This window comes from Apium graveolens, chromosome 2 (assembly GCF_009905375.1).
Source record: "Apium graveolens cultivar Ventura chromosome 2, ASM990537v1, whole genome shotgun sequence".
NCBI classification, from domain to species: Eukaryota; Viridiplantae; Streptophyta; class Magnoliopsida; order Apiales; family Apiaceae; genus Apium; species Apium graveolens.
The window spans coordinates 236066217-236074527 of NC_133648.1; the positions used below are offsets into that span (position 1 = coordinate 236066217).

Here is an 8311-nt window from a genome sequence, read left to right on the forward strand (position 1 = left end):
GCTCATTGCCTTCATTATATTCACTGTCAAAATCCCCAATAAGGCTTTTTCTAAGGCATCAGACCTTAGCACATGATCAAGTCCTGAAGTAATTGCAGAATCGACCAAATCCACCTTTAAGCACTCCTCATCTTCCATAGGGAATTTCATCGCATTGAACACGTTGAATGTCATATCTTGATCTTGCACCCTCATAGTGAGTTCACCTTTTTGCACATCTATCAAGGTACGACCTGTAGCCAAGAAAGGTCTTCCCAAGATTATGAGAATCTTCTTATCTTCCTCGAAATCCAGAATGACAAAATATGCAGGAAAGATGAGCTTGTCCACCTTTACTAGCACGTCCTCCACAATGACTCATGGGTATGTAATCGAACGATCATCCAATTGTAGAGACATGTAGGTGGGCTTAAGATCAGGCAAATTCAGCTTTTTGAAGATAGACAATGGCATCAGATTGATGCTTGCTCCCAAATCGCAAAGGCACTTGTCAAATGACAACTTTCCAATGGTGCAAGGAATGGTAAAGCTACCTGGATCCTTAAGCTTTTGAGGTAACTTTTGTTGCAGCATGACACTGCACTCTTCCGTTGGATCAACGATGTCTAGATCATCCAGTTTCACCTTCCTTGAGCTGCACTGTAATAGCTGTAGCTGCATTAACTTCCAGAATACCTGCTACCTTCCCAAGCATTATCCTTTGAGTTGGGTTTTGATACTCATTTGCAGCCATAGTTTCAATGAGATTATAGGCCTCAGTATAGCTTTTGGCCCACAAGGTGCCTCTAGAAGCTGCATCGAGCATGGGTTGAGATTGGACCCCTAAACCATTGTAGAAACTAGTGATCACCATCCAGTCAGGCATACCATGATGTGGACATTTTCTCAATATCTCCTTGTAGTGCTCCCACGCCTCGCACATAGATTCTCTTGGCTGCTGCACAAACTGAGTAAGAGCACTCCTCATAGCTGCAGTTTTGGCCATTGGAAAGAACTTCACCAGAAACTTTTGCACAAGATCTTGCCAAGTAGTGATGGACCCAGCTGGTAAAGAATATAACCAGTCCTTAGCTTTGTCCCTCAGAGAGAATGGGAAAAGCCTCAGCTTGATAGCCTCATCAGTAACACCATTATATTTGAAACTACCATAGATCTCGACAAAATTCCTGATATGCATGTTGGGATCTTCAGTCGCAGCCCCTCCGAAAGAAACAGAATTCTGCACCATCTGAATAGTGCCCGGCTTGATTTCAAAAGTATTGGCCTCAATAGCCGGATGAATTATGCTTGACTGAATGTCATCAATTTTAGGCCGAGAAAAGTCCATCAGAGCTTGATTAGCTTGAGCTAGACGATCACCCATTATTTCAGGTTCTTTCTTTTCACTCTCTTTATCCGAATCTTCAAAAGCTATCTTCTCCAGAAATTCAAGAGCTTTATCTGTTTCCTCAGCTTTATCCAGATTTCTCTTGCGAGTGCGAGAACGTGTTTGCATAAACGCTCGCTAGAGTACCTAGAACACAACCGGAAGCAGTGAGTAACAAGTCTTAATCAATGAATCCTAATGACCAATTATGGCAAGTACATAAACTAAAAAAATTAACACCGAGTCCCCGGCAGCGGTGCCAAAAACTTGTTAGGAAAAAAGCATGCGCTAAATAATTTAATCAAGTATACGCGTTCGCAAGTAATATAGAATGATTTCTAGTTCGTTCCCACAGAGACTCTGGTTAATTATATTTAATTAACACTTACTCACCAATGTATGAATATTCTTCAATGCCTAGGCAATAACAATCAAGATTGGTTAACTAATATTAACTACGAGAATTAAACACTTGAATTAACAATATTAAACATACATGAGATCCAAACTTTATTACTACTTCATTTAATTGTTATTGTTATTAATCTTAGCATGTAATGGTGATGATATTAATCGAACAACACGAAACTGATAATCACCAACTTTTGTTGTACGAATACCATTCTACCAAGAATCCACAATTTAGATAGAAGTTGAATATGCATCAATTATGTTGAGACCCTATATGTCTACATAATTTGACATAACGATTTAAGCACAAGTTATTCATAATGATTACACAGGGCAAGTAAAACGGTTAGAGTTACCCACCAATCATGCATACAACACATGAACCTATGCTAGCATGGCAAGTTCTAAATCTCAAGATCAATTGTCGCTTCACAAGAGATTAAGAGGCTATCTTACATGTTCGCGATGCATATAAGACGAATAAGCACAACCTATACTAGATATCCTACAATCACCACATACCAAGGTATTAAACAATTAACTAAAGAATTCCATAGTAAATCCGCTAGAATCCCATGATCACGATTAGCCCATAATAGAACTAATCGTCACCATGGGTTCATATGAAAGCATGATAATAACACAATGATATAAGGCTGAAAAATACTTAATAAATAATGAAGTACGTCACAAGAGTATTAAGGTTCAAAGCATAAAGAAAACTACCATCCACTGTTACAATGAATTAAAAGAATCATAAGATAAACTAATGCTTCCTCTTCTTCATTGTTACGTGCTAAAACGGTCTTCTCAATCTTCTTTCCTTCGCTCTGGTTTAAGAAAACATCTTCCCATAAGGTTTATATAAGAGTCCAGGAGTCACCGCGCCAACAGAAGCCCATACAGAATTGAACACAAATAAAATCAGAATCTGAAATTCCGCAAGCACGCGGCCGCATGCTTCCTCCACGCAGTAGCGTGCTGGCGCGCGGTCGCGTGGTACCCTTCTGGAAAATTCTTCATTTTGCTCATGTTTGTGCTGATTTCTTTGCTCATCACCCCTAGACTGATTCCAAGCACTTCCTTAAGCTTTATTTGATGAAAACCACCTATCTAAGCAAGTTATACCCCGAAATGCAAAAACAGTAAAAAATGTGTCAAATACATAAAATACTTGAGTCTAAGACACTAATTCAAGCTGTTATGAGACGCTATAAGTGTTATATGTTAGGTCACACATACACTGTAGAGGGGGTGAATACAGTGTATAGTACACTCAAATCGAACTTTAAGAACTTAAGTAACAGAAAACAAACTTTATTGAAACAATAAACTCTGTTACAGTATGGAACTGTTACCTCTCAGTGATGAACAAATATCACGAGAGCTGCTAGGGTTACAAAGAATAATAACTTCGATAATGATAACACTTATAGTGTAAACCCTATGCCTGTGTTTATATACTACACAGTTATAAGATAATCGCTAATTGATATGGAATATAATTCTGCTTCCTAAAATATATCAATCAGATATCTTTTCTTCCAAGTATTCCATTCTTCACGGAATTCCTTCTTCATGCATATCTCTTCTTATGTTTATCTCGATCTTCTTTCCTTTAATCAGCTACTGTCCTTATCTGATTGTCCTTCAGCACTTAAGTTCTGATATCTATCTTCTGATGATTATCTCCTGATAATATAAGTACTGATATCCTTAAGTCCAGACTTCCAGTATAAGTACTGATCAACAGTTAAGTACTAATTTATCCTATTCACGTAAGATCTGAAAGCTAAACATAAAACATATTAGCCATGACATTATCAAATATATCTAACAATCTCCCCCAACTTGTAAATTAACAAAATATACAAGTTTAACAGATATTTGATGATGTCAAAAACATTAAGTACAAATGTATGAGAAATAGACTAGATAACTACAACTTACAGTCCTTAAAGTTTTTACCAATTTCAACTTCTGATAACACCTTCAATCTGTATAAATATCATAATTTAAGCAGTTGTAGATCTTCGACTTGGCTTCTTCATTTTCTGATCTCTCTGATGTCAGGAGTTGTTCTGAGATAGTTCTTCAACAAACATTTCTCAGCATATCTTAGTTCATCAATCATTCTCCTTTTAACACCTTTAAGCTCTGCAGTATCTTCACCAGTTTGAAAGATTGCAGCTCCGAGATCATTAACTTAACTCCTGATCTAGTCTTATGACATAAGCTTTGTCAGATTCAAGATTGAATTCAAGTCCCTTAATACCAAGATACGTTCTGATCTGTGCAGTATTAGGCTTCATATCAACAATATCACCATTGTGATCTCTGTACTTTGGAACATATATGCTGTCAGACTTAACAGAATAAAGCCTTTTCTGTCTCTGAATCTGTTCTTTTAAGTAGTTTGCAGCAGTCTCTGTTATTCTGTCATCCACTTGAAGTAAGAAAAGTACATGCTCCAATTCTTCAAAATACTTCAAAGGAATGGCATTTTGTCTTATATGATAAACCCTACCATCTGTCATGAAATACAACATGATGTATTCTTTCAAGTAGGTATGGTAAACCATCTGTACAGATTCCAGTTGATTCAATCTCTCAGGAGTTGCTCCAATACCTGGTTCACTCAAGGAAGTTGGATCATTGGTAGTGTTGTGTACTCTTCTTTCATCAGCACTTCCCAATCCAGTTTTATCTCCAGCTTCCTTTCCAGTTCTACTCTTGCTTCAAAACCACTTGCAGTAGTCTTCAAAGATTGAGTCTGTTTTGCTTTAGTGAATCTTGGTAGGAGTGTTTTAGATCTATTTTCTGATATCAAGTTAACTTGAGCACTGTCAGAGGTTACTTGCTTCTTCTGAATATTAGAACTTACAATTTCTTGACTCTGAACAACTTGAGCCATGTCAGAGGTTGTTTTAAGAACTTTTCTTGTAGTCAGAGCAAGATCATCTTTTCCATCAGTAATTTCTTCTTCCTCAGGAGGTACATAAGGCTTGATAGGTTCACCAACCTTTTCTTTACCCTTGGATCTTGGATCTATCTGTGGTTGTGATCTAGCCAAAGTTGCTTCAGTATGTATCCTTTCTTTGATCACAATGCCTTTAGGTTTTGGAAGTAACTTTTTACCAGAAGCTTCAGATTTAGATGTGACTTTCTCTGATTTAAGTCTGGCTTCTTCTTCCTTTAAACTTTCCAAATCCATCCCTGGATTTTCTTGAAGAAATAACTGTCTTGACATTTCCTCATCAAGATCTAGAAGTTCATCAGAACTTATCCTTTTACCAGCAGTAGAACTTATTCTTTTCCCAGTATCAGAACTTGTTCTGTGACTAGCTTGTCTTGATGTAAACCTTCTACCTTGACTATGACCACTACCCATTCCAGAGGTTCCTTGGTCATCTTTTCCATCATCCTTTCCTTGCAATGTCTTGTTGGTTTTGCATTTGGACTTAATTACCTTCTCCCCCTTTTTGGCATCAGCAGGTAATAAAAGAGAGATAAGTAGTTCCACTGAGGTCTGGATTTTAGTAAGTTGCGATTGCTGAGAAGCTTGATTTGTCAGAATTTGATCAATCTGAGCTTGTTGCTTCTCTTGAGTTTTCTCAATATAAGCAACCCTGTCAATGGTAGGTTGGAAGAACTTTTTCTTATCAATTTTCCAAACTTGTTCCTGTTTGATAAAGTTCTCCTGAATCTTGTGTAGCTCTGCATGAGTGTTGGAATGAAGACCTTGTAGATGTTTAGTACTCAATGCAGTGACTCTAAGCTGGGTTTTAAAATCATCAGAATTTAACATTTCATCAGCTTTAGTCAAGTGCTCAGCAAGATGTAAAGCATTTGGAACACATGAAACTGAGTTCCATTCCTTAGTCCACTCCTGACCTGCAGGAGTTTCACTCCAAGGTACTGGTGCATCCCTGATAACAAACTCCTTTACCAGTTCAGACTTAGGAAGAGTCAGTGGAGGAGTATGTCCTGAAGGACCTGCTTCATCAGCATCTACAGTTGTAGCAGCCTGACCAGTATCTCCAACATTTGCAGCATCAGAACTTAAAGAATCAGTATCTTCTGATAAGACAACAGTGTGAGTAGCAATGGAGGCTTCAGCATCCTCTAATTGCTGATCTGATACTAAGTTCTGATCAACAGCCATATCCTGATGCTCACCTAAAATCTGATCATCAGCATCTTGATGCAGAGAAGGTGTTGTTGATAACTCTGGAGTTTGAACAGCATCAATAACAGGTGTTGTAGAGGTATTATTTGCTGTTGGAGCTTCTAAGAAAAGTATTTCAGGCACAACCAGGTTCTGAATATCAATTTCAGCACTTGTGCCTGGATCAACAAGAGACACAGAAGGTGAATTAGCCTTGTCAGATACAGCTTCCTGAGATGGAGTTGATGGAGAAGAAGTGACTGGAGCAAATTCCTTGCCTTGTGAGATCAGAGATTCCTGATCCCCTTCCTTAGCTGCTTCCTCCTCATCATCTGAAACTGGCCTTTTTGCCCTCTGTTTCTTGTACTTCCTTGTTGATTTGGATTCCTTGGGAGTTTCAGGAACTATCATACGTGTAAGCCTCTTGAGAAGCCTAGAACCCCCAATGTCAGAATCCTTCTGAGAAGTTGCTTTCTCAGCTTCAACCACAACAGGTTCTGAAGAAGGAATCTGTTCCTCAGAATCTGATTCATATCTCAAAGTAAATCTCCTCCTCTTTTGAGGTGTTTGAGGAACAGTCTTTGTTCTCTTTGGCTTAGAGGATGTAGGCTTCACAGTAGGTGCTGAAGAAGAAGGTTGAGCAGTCTGTGAAGTGGAGAGATAGGATTTGAGATAAGTTCTGAGGGTAGGTTGAGTAGAATGAGAGGTAGGTACTGAGGCTGATGGATTTTGGTTACGGTGAGTTGGTTGAACATTTGAGTAAACAGATTTGTAAGTAGCAGGATCAGCATTTACCAGAATCTGTTTCACAGACTGAGGAATCTGTAATTGTCTCACCATCGATTTCTTTGTGTCAGCATTTATCAGGTCGTTAAAGTACCTTTTTGCAACCTTAAAAGGCGGGGTTTGAGTGCTGACTAACTGGGGTTCATCAGTACAGTAAGTGTAAATAAGTTGACAGAATCTAGCAAAATAAACAACATCTCGATCCTCTGTCATCCTATCCCCAATAAAACCAATTATTCCAGTTGCAAAATCAAAATGAGTTTGATGGATAATAGCATACCCTATGTGCTGACTCAGAATTGGGATAGCATCAAAATTTGAACATTTGTTCCCAAAAGCTTTGTTGATGCAATCAAAGAAGAAACTCCATTCTCTTCTGATATTAGCCCGTTTCAACTATCCAAGTTTCGTCAGACTCTTTTCATATCCCAATTCAGCCATTAACTACCGAAGGGCTGAGTCCTCTGGAACTGAGAAAGTACAATCCTCGGGAAGATGTAAAGCCCTGCGTACTGTACCAGGAGTGACTACAAAAGATGAATCACCCACTTGGAAGATAATACTGGGAGTTCCACGGTTACCACCATCATCAAAAATGCCAGTCCTCCAGAATCTCAGAACTTGTTGACTTGAAAATAATTCAGGCTGAGTTAAGGCGTACCCAACCTCACTATGTGTAAGAAGATCTTGCACAAAGTGCAATTCAGATGGAGCTTCAGCATGATCAAGAATTGCAGCATAGTTGTTTGGAACAATCTTTGCTCCATCAATGATTAAATCCTTTGGTGCCATGTGAAAAAAATTGAGAATTAAGTATGCCTGATAGGTGTTTGATATAATATCTGTATGAAAACAACGGAAATAGTAAAGTGAAGGAGAGTAAAAGTAAGAAGAGAGATAAAAGATGAAGAAATTAAAAAGATTAAAGAAATCTTCTCTCTGCTGTACTTATACAAAAAAAATATTATCGTTGGACACCTGTCAGACATGCAGTAATAACGGATAGTTACTGGGCTCGAGAAAACAGTAATCATTACTTACCCATTTGCCGAGTTTCAAGGAAAAACTGTTCCATTTATCAAGGGAAACAATTCAAATTTAAACCGGTTATCACTGATTGAATTATTTGTCACTGCAACATTAATATTCTGAAAATAAATCATGTTAAAAATGACCGAGATAATTTCGATGAATAAGTTCTGACAGAGAATCAGAACTTAACTAAAGGCACAATTTAAATGGTCATCAGAATATCAATCAGGATTTATCAACACAAGATAAAATAACTCAGAGACACAATCTTGAAGTAAAAACAGTTTTCATTAATATATCAAGTCAATACATTTATGAAATGGAAATTACATCAATACTTATACAAGATTTTCCCTAAGCTTCTAATCCTAACGTCAACAGCTTTAGTCCTAGCTAAGAAGCCTGACAAAGCTGAGGGTGAAGAAGAACAGGAAGAAGACGAGATTAAGTCATCTTCCTCTTCCTATCTTCGATGAACAAGATGGCGAGTCGTATGATTCGCTCTTGCTGACGGATAGCTTCCCGCCTTTCCTCCTCCAATTGCTCCA

General features: G+C 38.0%; 1 non-coding gene across 1 annotated transcript; it reads left to right on the forward strand.

The window, feature by feature from the left end:
- The first annotated feature begins 863 nt into the window (after window positions 1-863).
- On the forward strand, window positions 864-970 carry LOC141709832 (small nucleolar RNA R71). Its single transcript, XR_012570389.1, has one exon. It is a non-coding gene; the product is annotated as a small nucleolar RNA R71 (small nucleolar RNA).
- The last annotated feature ends 7341 nt before the right edge of the window (window positions 971-8311 follow it).